Source organism: Amblyomma maculatum, chromosome 3, assembly GCF_055883805.1.
Source record: "Amblyomma maculatum isolate TAMU_Amacu chromosome 3, ASM5588380v1, whole genome shotgun sequence".
NCBI lineage: Eukaryota > Metazoa > Arthropoda > Arachnida > Ixodida > Ixodidae > Amblyomma > Amblyomma maculatum.
Window position 1 is genome coordinate 148,704,512 of NC_139346.1, and position 14,692 is coordinate 148,719,203.

The 14,692-nt window shown below is 45.0% G+C and overlaps 1 pseudogene; it reads left to right on the forward strand.

Moving 5' to 3' along the window:
• Nucleotides 1-815: 815 nt before the first annotated feature.
• On the forward strand, nt 816-13,165 carry LOC146196379 (uncharacterized; annotated as a pseudogene).
• Nucleotides 13,166-14,692: the final 1,527 nt, after the last annotated feature.

Sequence of the window (14,692 nt, forward strand, 5' to 3'; positions counted from 1 at the left end):
GAATAAAGCTACTCGAGTCTTAAATTGAGCTCAACCTAGAAGAGCGACGGTTCTCTTGCTGTAGCCATTGCTGTTTTATTCAGCTCATTGCGAGCATGAGTGTGATCTATAAAGAGTTTGTTTTTAAAACTTTCCGCTGCCTTTCTGCCTGCATGACGGCCGTCGAACTACATTAATGAACACATTGAGTTAGGAATTCTCTATGAAGGAAGAAAAGCATTGACATCGGCGAAGAATGCGCCAAAAAACCTAAATATTCCCACCTCATTTTGCTGATATTAAAATTTGTTATTTCTTATTCAATGTTGCGAAGTTCGAGTGAACGCCTGACAACTCCTGCTTACCGCTGTCTTAAAGGGAGACCAAGAACCGGGGAAAAAGATAGCGAAAAGATTCAAGACGATCGTCAACAAAAATTTACCTTATAATGACAAGGCATTAGTTTTGTCGAATTCGAACGCAAAATGAGGAAAAGGCTAAATATTTCAACTATTAGTGTGAGAATGCGTAGTACAAAAATCGTTAAGAATGCAATACATATGCAGTGCTTGACGTGGAAGCTGTCTTGCATGCGAGGCCATCTTAGTACTAGGATATTCCTTTTTCATGCTTGCGTCCTTTTCAAGGTTAGCGCTTGGTATTCCATTGCTGTTCAGAGTGCGTACACCTCCAGCGGCGACCGGTGTAATAAAAAGATCATCGAAATTCCTCCCATCTTTTCATCCCAGTTTCCTGCAGTCGCTATCTTGGGCAGAGCAGAATTGTCCACCGATTTGTATAAAAGGGCCAGCAGACTAAGCTCAGTCAGCAGTCGGCTCAGCGGCAGCTCTAAGTCACCATGGTAAGATACAAGGTTTACTCAAGCACTTCACGTGAAAGGAGTTTGCTGATATTTAGTTATATCCTCTTCGGATTGTGGAGAAACCCATATTACGTTTTGTTCATCATGTGCTTTTACTAATATGTAAGATTTCTTTCTGCATTTCGGGTGGAAGATTATACAAGCGATCACTCGATAATCGTTTTATTTCTCGGTGTCACGTAGTTTCTTTAAAAATAATATTCTCCTGAACTCATCGGCTGGGCAGTTGTGCTGTACATAATGTCACACTACATTATGTTGAGTATAACGTCCATCAATAAAACTAATGTACGGCTATCAGCCGTGTTGCTTAGAAATTTAAAGTAGAGCTCAGAAAATGCCGAAATTCGAACAATGTTAGCAATTCTGTGCTTTTTGTGTATCCTGCCACCAGAGGCCCGTCTAAGGCGTTTTGCATAGAAGCCGTGACTACAGTTGTCGCTTCAAAGCAACCTCTAAAGCTTATCTAAATCACCATACACATGATTCAAAGCAGAATCTGTGATAAATTTACGTTATCCAGTGGTGAAGCTAACTCCATTCCTGTAGCTTTGAGCAGATAAACTGGCTCAAAGAAAAGCTTACACTTATATTTTCCTACCTCGTGGTATACTCTAGGAATAGCAATGAAACAAAACGGGTCTCTTGTGAAGAGACAGATTGTATTTGGATGGCACTGCTATATAATCACTAATGTTGAGACCAAAAAGCATACACCATCAAACCTCAACAATTCTAGACAGACCTAAAGCAAGAAAGTTAAAGCAGCCGGTCACCGCAAATAAGATCAACTCATTTGTTTTTTCAGTTCCGTGCTTGCGTCCTCCTCGCTCTCGCCACCAGCGCTCTCGCTGGCTACACCGGCCTTGGCTATGGTGGCCTCGGCTACGGTCTTGGTTACAGTGGCCTTGGCTACGGCCTTGGCTATGGTGGTCTCGGCTACGGACTTGGATATTCGGGCTTCGCTCCATCTGTGGCCACCGTTGCCCACGCCCCAGCTGTCGCCACTGTCGCCCACGCTGCCCCAGCTGTCACCACCGTCGCCCATGCTGCTCCAGCTGTCGCCAGCTACGCCGTTGCCCCAGCTGTAACTCGCGTTGCTGCCTACCACGCTGCCCCAGCTGTGGCCACTTACGCTGCTGCCCCAGCTGTCACTTACGCTGCTGCCCCAGCCGTGACCAAGGTCGCCACCACCTACGCCGCTGCTCCAGCAGTGACCACCGTCGCCCACGCTGCCCCTGCTGTTGCCAGCTACGCTGTCGCCCCAGCAGTGACTCGCGTTGCCGCCTACCACGCTGCCCCAGCTGTCGCCACCTATGCTGCTGCCCCAGCTGTCGCCACCGTTGCTCACGCCGCTCCAGTGGCCGCCTACGCCGCTGCCCCAGCTTTCGCTGCCGTCCATGCCGCCCCAGCTGTTTCCACCACCACCTTCCACCACGCCCCAGCTGTGGCTACCGTTGCCCACGCTGCCCCAGTCTACGGCTACGGTGTTGGCACCCTCGGCTACGGTGCTGGACACTACGGATACGGTCACGGTCTCCTCGGCTATGGTCTGAACTACGGCTATGGCCTCGGTTCTCCAGTCCACTACGGCGCTCTTCTCCGCAAGAAGAAGTGTGAGTACATTTGCATATAGTTTAGTGCAATATAATTTATTGCTACTGAACAAGAGACGTCATTGCCCATTAGGAACGCTTATCTTGCGCATGACGAAGTTTTAGGCGAATCCGGCAATTTCAATATCATATAACAAGCTGGCTATAGTTAAGACTGCACGACATTGTTTGCATAGAGGCCTTGTAGCACAAGATGCCTAGTGATTGCTCCCCTGAATGATTAGAATGTAAAAAAGTTGAGGCTTCCTGAACTGCAGCAGCCGTATTTGTACTGTGTGCCTAATTATTGGCCTTTTATTTTCTCTTCGTTTTCAGAGGTTTTCTTCCTGCAGTTGATTGGAACAGCCAGCACACAAGTCTTTACTGCCCATTGAGCCTCGTGCGCAATGAAAATGTAAAAATAAAGTTTGTTTGTACAACACTATTTGTTGCTTTAAAAGCTATTTTTCAGTATTTCACCAGCACTTTTCCAGCCGTTTAGGACCTCTGTTTTGGCAGTCTTATTTCATGTTTTTCATACGTTTGCCAATTATTGCCAACTTAGTGTTGAAAAAAGACCATTTCTTTATGCTATAGTCTGCATCCTTATGAGCGACATTTACCAAATTCTTCTATTTCAAGCACAAATGACAACCTAAATACTTACAGCTAGCTTGTTCGTACGGTTTGTGTCCGAGCTAGAGAAATATCAAAGATGACAATTACCTTGTTCGTCAAGTCGTTGGATACTGGTAGGCCAGCGATAGCGTATCTGACAGATTTACCCTGTGTCTCTCAGCTCGCTCAGAGTTTTCGCCTATATCGGCACAGTATGACCAGACAAGACGAACGATATAGAAACTGCCTGACTGCAATCAAGAACAGCAGGAACAAAATTGCGCTCATGATGCAATATTTAAGAGGCTGCAATATGTGAGCATGGAGATCATTGTTTTTTATTTATTTTTGAATACTCCAGGCAGCTTTGATGTTCTTTTATTGCGAAAGCAATACTAGGGCAGCCAAAGTGAGACCTCGGGTGGCCGTAGCTATGTCGTGAAGAGGCGTGAAGAAGCCTTGTTCATGGCGTACCTATGACGTGACGAGGTGCAGCTATGGTCTCCACTAGGGTTCAGCTGTGCTTAACCCTAGCCGAATTGCAAAAGCAACGGTGGAAACTTCTTGTGCCTGCTACTATATTTCCCTACCACGCCCTATCAGTGTAAGGAGCGACATTATTGGGGACACTTAAGCTCATCCTTTAACAATATGACGCGAAAGAGTATGCTACCAGCTCACATATAAAGTCACGCTTGAACCAAGCCATATAGACGTGCCTGCGTGTCGTAGGCGTAACGAGAATGCAAATGGTTCTGGCAGGCTGAGTCTAATATCACTCTCCCGTATGAAAGAAGCGACACGAGTTGGGAGTTCCTGCAAGTGGCACCGGGGTACAGTGAATTGAAATATTATGGCAGTCTGACCGTAGCTACGCCGCTTCACGGCGTAACTGCGGCCACCCGAGGTCTTGCTTTGGATGTCGGAGTATTGATTTCGCAATGAAAACAAGGGAACAGATTTATTGTCCCTTCGTTTCGTTAACGCTCACTGGTACGGCACACAAAGCACACACTGCACCAAAGGGTCCGTGTCATCGGCAGTACAGTCTACTCGATCCCTCTCACCATCCCCTCTCCCACCAGATGTCCGAGACCGGAGCAGCCAAGTAACTTGATTGCGGCGCCGCAGGGAAGCAGAGTCCCCCTGTAGAGTATAAGGCGGGAGCCCGGAGAGGGTCTCCGCGCCTTCCGTCCGTGGACCAAAACTGCATGGCGTTTTGGCAAGACGGATCAGTAGAAGCGCCCTTGGTGCCGGGTTTTTTATCAGGAACCTGTCCCAGTTCTTGAAGCTGGCTTCTATACTTCTTGCTAATGAGAAAACGACTGTGCTAACTAAACCTTTATTGATAAATCTGCTTACTTTACGCACTTCATTACAAATATTTTATTGGGAATGATGAGCAGCAGGCTGACAGTTTAGTCCTCAAAAGGTTTTGTTTTTAATTTAAAGCTTCGCATTTGTACTAGTTTTTCGAACAATTCTCTGGGTGGTCGATCTGTAGCCAATTTAATGTGTAAACAGCAGTCAGAGAAAGATATTCAGATAATGTAACATATGTCTGCTGTTCATAAAGCACATATGAAAAAACAAATAACATCCCGCATAGATTGCACTGCTATCGTGATCCGACGTCCGACGCTAGAACTAATCATTCATCTAATGTCTTGCATTAATGAAGATTTTCTTTGGAATCATACCGTAATATAGCACCATCAGAGCGAACCAATTTTAAAGGAAAAATTAAAACAAAGGTGAAACTTTAAAACCCCTAATTAAAATTGTAGCTGGAAACGTTGTTTTGTTTTTAGTTCATTTGTTAGCGTGGTAGCTTTAGCGCTTATTTGTGTAAATCAAAACATGTCACCTTAACGTTTTTCTCGTGCTGGTCTAATCGCCGGTCACTCATTATAAAACCTTTGCACTGATTTGTATAAACAAGTGAGCCCAATCAGAGGCCACGACAGAAGCAACAGACAGTCTACTATATGAAACTTTAGTTCTTATTGTAGGATAAAAGAGGAAAAATGCTCAGTACTAAAAAATGGAGTAAAAGAAACAACTGTAAGCTTTTTTCTCTGAACCATTTCGAACCCGATTGAAGTGGTCAGATAAGTGTCGAATCGGTTCGAAACAGTTCGAAGCGGCATGCAAAATGTGTTTGGAGCCAGAAGCAAATCCGAGCCCGTCTCGGCTGCGGGAGGTGGTCAGTTCGAAACCCGCCGCCGGACACGCACCGGTAAAATTGGGTACAAGCGTCCCCCGGCCCGGCGCCCGGCTCTTTCAGGGGTGTGCGTTTGGGAGAGGCTCTGCTAACCCTGCTGTGCTCCTTCGGGGGCTTAGTTTCGAACAACCATGGTCTGCAAAGGCCGTGCTGAAAAAAAAAAGGGCCACATAATGGGCTTTTGCCGCGCGAGGCGGGCTTATTGTTGTCCGATGGCGGAACGGATCACTGCCACATCGGCGCAACTATTTGGCCGTGACACAAAAAGGCCACAGGGCCCGACCCAGAACCGAACCCGAACAAACTCCATAGCGACGAGCCAGTGGCAGTACTAGCTGGACAGCAGATTTGTTTTTCTGCTCAGTCTTCGCTGCTCGACTATCTGCCCACATCGACGACGACGCCAGCGATGAAGAGAGGAACAAGGCAGGGCAGCCCTCCAAGTGTCTCGGCAGCCTTGCGGTGCCAGGGTGCCATTTCTCAGTGTTTTCAGCATGTTATCTGAAGTCAGAAAGGACGAAGTGTTCGAGATTATAGAGGAGAGAAGGGCCCGCCGCTATGGGTACTGCAGAGTTGTTTTGTTTCATGCGGGAGAGGGGAGTGGCGCATTCATAGAAAATGCATTGCGTTGTTTTCGGGTAGATACTTCAACCTGAAAAGCAGCGCTCCGCATTAATAAATGCAACACGATCCCAGATAAATATTGTTACGTGGTAGTGACAATACCGAAGGCCGCAAATGAATGCACTTGTGCCGTCCCTAAATTATTTATTTATTGAGCTGGCATGCACCCGCAATCGAAATAGGCAACTCGATGGCGGCAATAAAAGCAAGCGTGTGCTCGGTGGTCGTCACAGTACGAATATCCGTTGCAATCGACAAGGATCAATTTTAATTCGTCACAGAAACATCTACACATTGAAGTAAAATATGATTAGCTTAACCGAAAATATCGTATAAACAGACGCGCGTGGCTGGGACCATTCGAGATACATCTGGCGCATTTTGCACAACAAAGAAAATGGTAACCCCCGTCTCGGGGCAACCAGAGTGAACAAACAAAGAGTTCAAGATGGTTCCAAGTGATCAGGCCGTAGGCTAACGGCTGTTTAAAAGCAACAACCAAATATTTGAATGGTTCGCAGCAATAAGATAAAAATGTAATTTTTCTCTCAGTCGCGAAGAAAAGTATCCTGAAAGGGACACTGAGGACATGTGCATCCAAATAGGGGTCTTAGTAAAATTTGATTATGTGACAATTTCTGCATACTTGACGTTAGTCGCCAACCGGATATGTGTTTATGATCAGTAAATCTAGATACAAAGCTTATCGAAAGTTGATTCAGATTTTAGCGTCCTTACCGAAATCAGCGGGCTGTCGCTTATGAAATAATTCTATGTGGAACACCGCAACTGGGGTCAGTTCTAGAAGTCATTGTCATTACGTGGAATTTACACAGAAGATGGGCTATTGAATTTGTCACCAGTTCTTATTTTTTTGGACTCTTCAGCTTCAAAATCTCCGCACTTCCAACATTTTTTGGCGCCATATTGATTTGCGAGGCGATCATATGCTGTAATGTGCGACTTCATCGGAATGACGCTAAGTTAGGGTTCGTGCCAAATATTCGATTTTAAAATTTTTCTTGCGCCTACACCGAGTAGTTAAAAAAAAAAACCACAAATCAAACGTTATGCATTTTAAAAATATTAATAAAATCTAGCTGGTTGTTGTAAGACACTTTCATAAACAATTGAGAAAAGTGGTCTGAAGTTTAGACGCATACCAAAATTTCGGGTTGTGTTAAGGCCCGCAGTCAGAATGAGTAGTTAAACTGCTTAAAAGGACCAGTGAGATAAAGTGTTAGATAATGTTTGTGGCTGTTGTAAAATTCTGCATGATGGTTTTTGTTTTTTACGAACGTTTCGGCAGAAAAGGCCTACGCTTCAGATCGGCAGCAATTCTTCGCCGCTGAAATTCGCCTGTTCTCACAACGAGTAGTTAGGACTGCTTTATATAAACAATGAAATATTTTTAAAAGTTATAGCAAACAACTAGAAGCCTGGTTATATATGCGCGTATATATTGACTGTCATCTAAAACTAAAAATATTGTGCACGCTTCACATTCAGATTAACGGACGTACATTCGTCGTTAGTTGCGTTGTTTTAAGTGACTGCTCCCGTGACCTTATCCTCGGCATTGACTTTCTGTGGGAGTACGGAGCAGTTACTGACCTGCGAAATAGACTCGTCACATTTTCGATGGGACAATCTGCCGAACAAGATTAGCAGTCCTTGCGATGCCGCACTTCGTGTTTCCGCCAAGAGCGTCTCCGCTGCCGCCGCGAAGCAGTGCTCTTGTGGAAGTTACCTGTGACGATTTTCATACCGGTGATGCTGTAGCGGAGGCGAACCATTCACTCCTGCTTGCTCAAGGCATTTGCGCTGCTCGAAGTTTATTGTCGCTTCACAATGGCCGGGCTGCACTCCATGTCACAAATTTTTCTAATGACCACCGGCACTTGTTTCCGGGTACTGCTATCGCTTTTGCAGACCCTGTTACGCACGATCCGGTCTGTTTTTCATCCACGGCAGTAGAAACTAACGAGCCATCTCTTGACAACATGGACATTAACTTCCACTTGTCAAAGGAGAAATGGCGGGCCTTAGAGCAACTGCTGCTGGACTTCAAGCACTGTTTTGCTTCTTCCTCGAATGTTCGTCAAACGCCCATCACACAACATCGCATCATTACTTATGACGACGTTCGCCCTATACGACAGCAGCCTTATCGCGTGTCTGCCAAAGAACGGGAAATGATCCAGACGCAAGTTCAGGAGAGGCTTGAAGATGGCGTTATGCGGCCTTCGCAAAGTCCATGGTCTTCACCAGTAGTCCTGGTGCGAAGGCTGTAGAACACCATTACCCCGCACTTCCACCAGAAGGTCACGTATACGGTGACTAAGGATACCAATGATAGCAGGGGGTAGCCCAGACACAACGGCAAGAAGCAGCACAGACGCAAACGCACAAGCGACACTTCGTCCTCCTTTCACACCTCAGTCGTGCGCCACCTGACAAAGCTAGGTGGAAATATGAAAAAAAAATTGCATTAAGAGGACTCTAAGAGAATTCAAACCAGGACCCTCGGATCCCCAGTCATACATGCTACTCCTAGATCACGTCGCCAGGTTCGTACGACTTTAAAGCGGGGTTGATATCCACGTACAACGGTCTTGCACAGAACCTGCTACCTTACGAATCATACTGTAACGAAACGTTACAATATGATCATGAATGATGTGAGAAAACCGTAGAAATCAGGAATTCTTAAGGCGAAATTCTAGGCTCAATTAAGGCGCGTCGGCTGGACATTACCGCCGGACACGTCATCAGGAAATGTCCGCCGTATGAAGGCAGAATCAAAGAATAACGAGTGACAATGACAGCGATAATCAGTCAATAATAGAGGTTTAAAAGGGATTGGTAGTGGCTGTAATCACTAATAAGGAAGACTAATGACTTGTAATGAGCCATATTTCTAACGACGATTTATAACGACTGCAATTAATCGAAACAGCTAAAAAAACTAACAAATTATTGTTAAGATTACTAATGACCTGTAATGAACAATGCATCTAATGCAGTATGGACTAATATTCATTACATATGACTACAAATGCTTAGAATGAGTACTAAGGACTAAAATGATTATTATAACTTGTAATGACTACTAATGACTACATGACTGATATGTCTAACGACGACTTGTAACGACTTCTATGAATTAGAAATGACTGAAATGCTTTGTGATGATCAAATGACTACAAATGAATTGTAATGAATAATAACGATTTGAATGACAAATATATCTAAGGACGTAGGGACTACAAGTAATTAAATATGACTAAAAGGCTTAGTAATGAGTAGTAATAACTAATGTCACTACCTTGAATTGTAATGACTACTAATGACTACAACTATAAGTAACGACTTGTAACAACTATAATCAATTAAAACTGAATAAAAATGCATAGTAGTGACTATTAATTATTATAATTAAAGGTCAAGGAAAACAAAGAACGAGATACAGGCAAACAGAATAGGCAAAAGTAAGCGGCGAATGATAAAAGAGGAAGAGTCAGCTTTCGCCGTTAATATCTTAGGAGATATCTTAAAGACCCCGCAATTTTTTTATTCGGGCGATTAGCAAAGTGAACGGGCGTGGAAAAGGATCCTCTCAGGCAGCCCATGACGAGGGTCATTAATGTTGTGGTATGATGCTCTTAAAGGCGCAGCTTAACCCTCCCCAAAATTTAAAACAATATTTTGCCATACAAGATCCTTTATCGAGTTGGTCACGTTGACTATGAAAAAGCATTCCTGCGGCGACTTGTGCGACAACAAATGGCTTATCTCTTGAACCGAAAGTTATATGTATGCTCGCCTATGAACGCTTATTGCGTGTGTTTTGTTTGCGTATTTTGTACAGTCCCTGTTTTAGTTCAGGTTGCACTTTTTCCTGATCGGTTAGAGAGATGCTTTAGCAGCCTTCAGAGAAAAATATGATTCGAAATAAATCTCGCACCATTAGTAACAAACAAAGGTCTAAATCCACAGATTAGCACGGTAGTATATGAAACCACGCTACAAATATGTCTTGTATTACTATACAAATACAAGAAACGTTTGTATGGTTTCTTCATGTTCTATGCTGCCAGCTTGCGGATTTAGAGCTTTGCCTGCTACGAAAGGTAACCTCCACTTCACATCGAAGTGTCCACGCTACACGCTATTTTTGTATTTCCCCAGGTGGTCAAAATTTCCGAAGTCCTACCCTACGGCGTCCCTCATGGCCTGAGTCGCTTTGGGATGTTAAACCCTAAAACATAAAACAAGTTCTCTGTATTTGCATGCGTGATTTGTTTGAATAAAGCTACTCAAGACTTAAATTCAGCTCTGCCTAGAAGAGCGACGGTTCTCTTGCTGTCGCCATTGCGATTTTGTTCAGCTCATTGTTAACGTGAGTGTGGACCATATTGTAATTGCTTTTTAAACTTTCCGCTGTCTATCTATTGCATGACTGCTGTCGCAGAACATGAAAATATCACATCGTGTTAAGAATTTTCTACGTAGGAGGAAATGAATCGGCATCAGCAACGAATACGTCAAAAAACCTTAATTACTCCTATCTCATTTTGTTGATAATAAAATTTGTTATTTCGTCTTACATGCAATAAAGTTCGAGTAAATTCCCGACCACTTACGCGGACTGCTGGCAAAAATGCAAAACAGGAACCTGGAAAGAAGATGACAAAAACATTCAAGACAATCGTCAAAAAAATTTTCCCCTGTAATGGTACGGAAGTGTTTTTGTCCAATTCAAATAACAAAAACCAGTACCAGCGCACGATCAGAAAAAACTAAATATTTTAACTATTAGTGTTAGAATGCGTAGTCCAAAAATCGTTAAGAATGCAATACATATGTAGTGCTTGATCTCAAAGCTGTCTTGCATACGAGGACATTTCAGTACTGCTTTCTCTCTTGCTTATGATAAAAAAATGTGAGATGGGGTGGGATGCGAGATATATTCAAGCACTTCACCTAAGAGTAGTTTGCTGGGAAGTGAAGGTATATCCTCTGTTGATGGTGCAGAGTAGCATATTATATTTTGTTCATCCTGTGATTTTACTATGTAAGGTATTTTCTGCATTCTGGGTGAAACCTCAAAAACATCACGTGATAATAGTTTTATTTCATGTTGCCAGGTAGTTTGTTTAAAAATGAATGGCTGCTGACTTCAGTGACTGAGCAGTTTTCCTGTACATAGTATCAGCAGTACTGTACCATATTTTTTCTAACGTACGGATATAACTAACGTATACAAAAACGTATATACGTTTTTAACGCAACGTATATTGTAAAACCTGTATACTAACGTATACAGGTTTTACAATAAAGACACTAATGTTGAGACCAAAAAGCTTAACGCCATCAACCCTCAACTATCAAAGACAGACCTAGAGCAATGAAGGCAAAGAAAGTGGTCGCAGCAAATAACATCAAATCATTTCTTTTCAGTTCCGTGCTTGCGTCCTCCTGGCTCTCACCACCAGCGCTCTCGCTGGCTACACTGGCCTTGGCTATGGTGGCCTTGGCTACGGCCTCGGTCACAGTGGCCTCGGCTGCGGCCTTGGCTACGGTGGTCTGGGCTACGGCCTTGGATATACTGGCTTCGCTCCAGCTGTGGCCACAGTTGCCCACGCCTCAGCTGTCGCCACTGTCGCCCACGCTGCCCCAGCTGTCACCACCGTCGCCCACGCTGATCCAGCTGTCGCCAGCTACGCCGTTGCGCCAGCTGTGTCACGCACTGTTGCATACCACGCTGCCTCAGCTGTCGCCACTTACACTGCAGCCCCCGCCGTGACCAAGGTCGCCACCACCTACGCCGCTGCTCCAGCCGTCACCACTGTGGCCCACGCTGCCCCTGCTGACGCCAGCTACGCTGTCGCCCCAGCTGTGACTCGCGTTGCCGCCTATCACGCGGCCACAGCTGTCGCCACCTATGCAGCTGCCCCAGCTGTTGCCACCGTTGCTCACGCCGCTCCAGTGGCCGCCTACGCCACTGCCCCAGCTTTTGTTGCCATCCATGACGCCCCAGCTGTTTCCACCACCACCGTCCACCACGCCCCAGCTGTGCCTACTGTTGCCCATGCTGCCCCAGTCTACGGTTGCGGTGTTGGTAGCCTCGGCTACGGTGCTGCCACTACGGATACGGCCATGGTGTCCTCGGTTACGGTCTGAACTACGGCTATGGTCTCGGTTCTCCATTCAACTACGGTGCTCTTCTCCGGAAGAAGTGTGAGTATGTCTGCATATAATTTATTTCCATGTAACTAAATTCTACCAGACAAGAAACGTCATTGCACATTAGCAACACTCATCATGCGCATGACGAAGTTGTAGAGAAATTTGACAATTTCAGTACCTTATATCAAGTTGGCTAGTCAAGACTGCGCGTCTTTGTTTATCTAGAGGCCTTTAGAAGCACAAGATGACTAGTGATTACTCCACGGATTAGTAGAATTGATTGTAGTGGTTTTCGCAGCCGTCTTTTTGCTGTGTGTCTAATATTGGCTTTTTATTTTCTCTCCGTTTTTAGAGGTTTTCTTCCTGCAGTTGATTGGAATTGCCAGCACACAAGTCTTTACAGCAAATTGAGCCTCGTGCGCAGTGAAGATGTAAAACTAAAGTTTGTTTGCACAACACTACTTTTCTTGGCTTAAAAATTATTTTTCAGTAATTCACGTGCATTTTCGAGCCGTATCAGACCTTCTTTCTAGCAACGTTATTTCACCTTTGCATAGGTGCACCGCTAAGTGAGAACATAATGATGAAAAAGACCGTATCTCCATGCGACAGTCTACATCTTTATAACCTTAATGGATCGAAATCTCCTATCTCTAGCACTAACGACGACATCCATTCCTACAGCTTGTTTGTTCATACATTTTGTGTCGGAACTTCTGGGATATCGATGATGTCAATTAACATTTTTTTTTCAGATCGTTGGATATTAGTATGCCAGTGACTGCGTAACCGACAGATCTACCCTACGTTGCCCATATGGGAAAAGTATGACAAGACATGATGAGAAATAAAGAAAATCCTGGACTATGATCAGTTACAGTCAGAACAAACTTGCGCTGATTATGCAACGCTTATGAGGCTACACTATGCAGGCATGGAGTTCATTACTTTTTATTTATGAATTCCGCAGGGAGCAGTGATGACGTTCGTTTTCTCGCTGCTATCATTTCCCACCACCCCAGCGTGGAAAACGACCTCACCTGTGAGTAGAGGCCTGACCCTGGGTCTTTTAAGTGTTTTACGTGCTTCCGCGCAGGTCTGCAACATGCACGAGCTCTCGTTTGAACGCTTTAGAGACAGGGTTACTACCTCGACAGCTCGCCTGAAGCCTCCAAGAATCACCTCCCCAGGTAGGAAGGTGGAAATGTGGAAAGAGGAAAAACAGATAGCAAATCTCTTGCCTGCTTGCAGAAGAGAGATATAAGACATCCAACGTGAAGAATCGAGACAGTTTCAAAGCGAACACATGATATTAATACGGGAGTGCAGGAATCCGAGGTTTTCGTGTGAACAATAAAGCTGGTTGCTGCTGTGCAAGGGGGCAAGGTAGAAAAGGTGAGCCGGAAAGTTAGCAGAGGATTCGATGGAAGTGAGCTGGGTGCGCTTGCAGGATTCCACGCATCTATTAAATTGGTCCTGTGCGAGCCTTCCTTCATAGCATGCAATATTAAAGTACGGTTTTGTATGTGTTTCCCACTGTGCTGGGACTTGGAAGTTGCGACTTGATGTCAGGAGTCGAAGAAGTGGCTCCCCGAGGCGAACCGCAATGCTTTCGCAGTGCGCGTCAGCGAAACCATGGTAGATCCTGCCCTGCAGGCAAACGAAAGTAAATGGCTGCAAGTGCAAAGTACAAGTGTTGTTGATAAAGGCGCCATGCATTGTCGGGCCACGTATGGAAGGCACGCAGACCCTCTCCAGGCTCCCGCCCAGACTGTACAAGGGGCCTCCGCTGAGGTACTCGGCCGCTCCCGTCTGGGACATGAAATGGGAGAGGGAACGACACTAGACGGACCAAGTGGACTTTGCCGCCGCCGAAAAGGAATCGTTTGGGACAGAGTGTGTTTTCTATGCTGTGCGAGCGAGTGTTATTGAAACAAAAGGACAATAAATCTATTCCCTTACTTTTTTTTAACGACTGTGTCGACTACACAAGTAGCAATCAACGTACAATAAAGTGGTGCGGCGTGTCTCAGAATGGAAAATCAAAGTAGATGCGACACAATTACGTCATCCTCATCATCATCAGGTGGACTCTATGTAGTGAAGGGCGAAGGCCTCAGCCACACTACTCTATTACCCGGCTCAGTGCTATCCACATCCACTTGATGCCTCCCAACGTCTTAACCTCATGCGCCCACCTAACCCTTTGTCGCCCCCTCCTACGCTATCCAACCCTTGGAATCCAATTTGTTACCCTTAGCAACAATTGGTTATCCTCTCATGCACTACCTATTCTTCACATGCCCTTTCCTTGTTGAAATAAATTAGGATGTGACTACCTCGACTTATTTCTCTGACCCAGTGATACCTGTGATACCTAGCATTCTCTGTTCCCTAGATCTCTGCGTTGCCATCAACCTAAGCGGAACCCTTTTCGTTAGCCTTCACGTTTCAGCCCTACAGGTGAGTACAGGTAAGAAACTATTGTTACACATTTCCTGACTAGGGATAGCGGTAATCTCCTTGTCATAATCTGCAAGTACTCGCCAAATGCGCTCTATTCCACTCGTTTTCTTC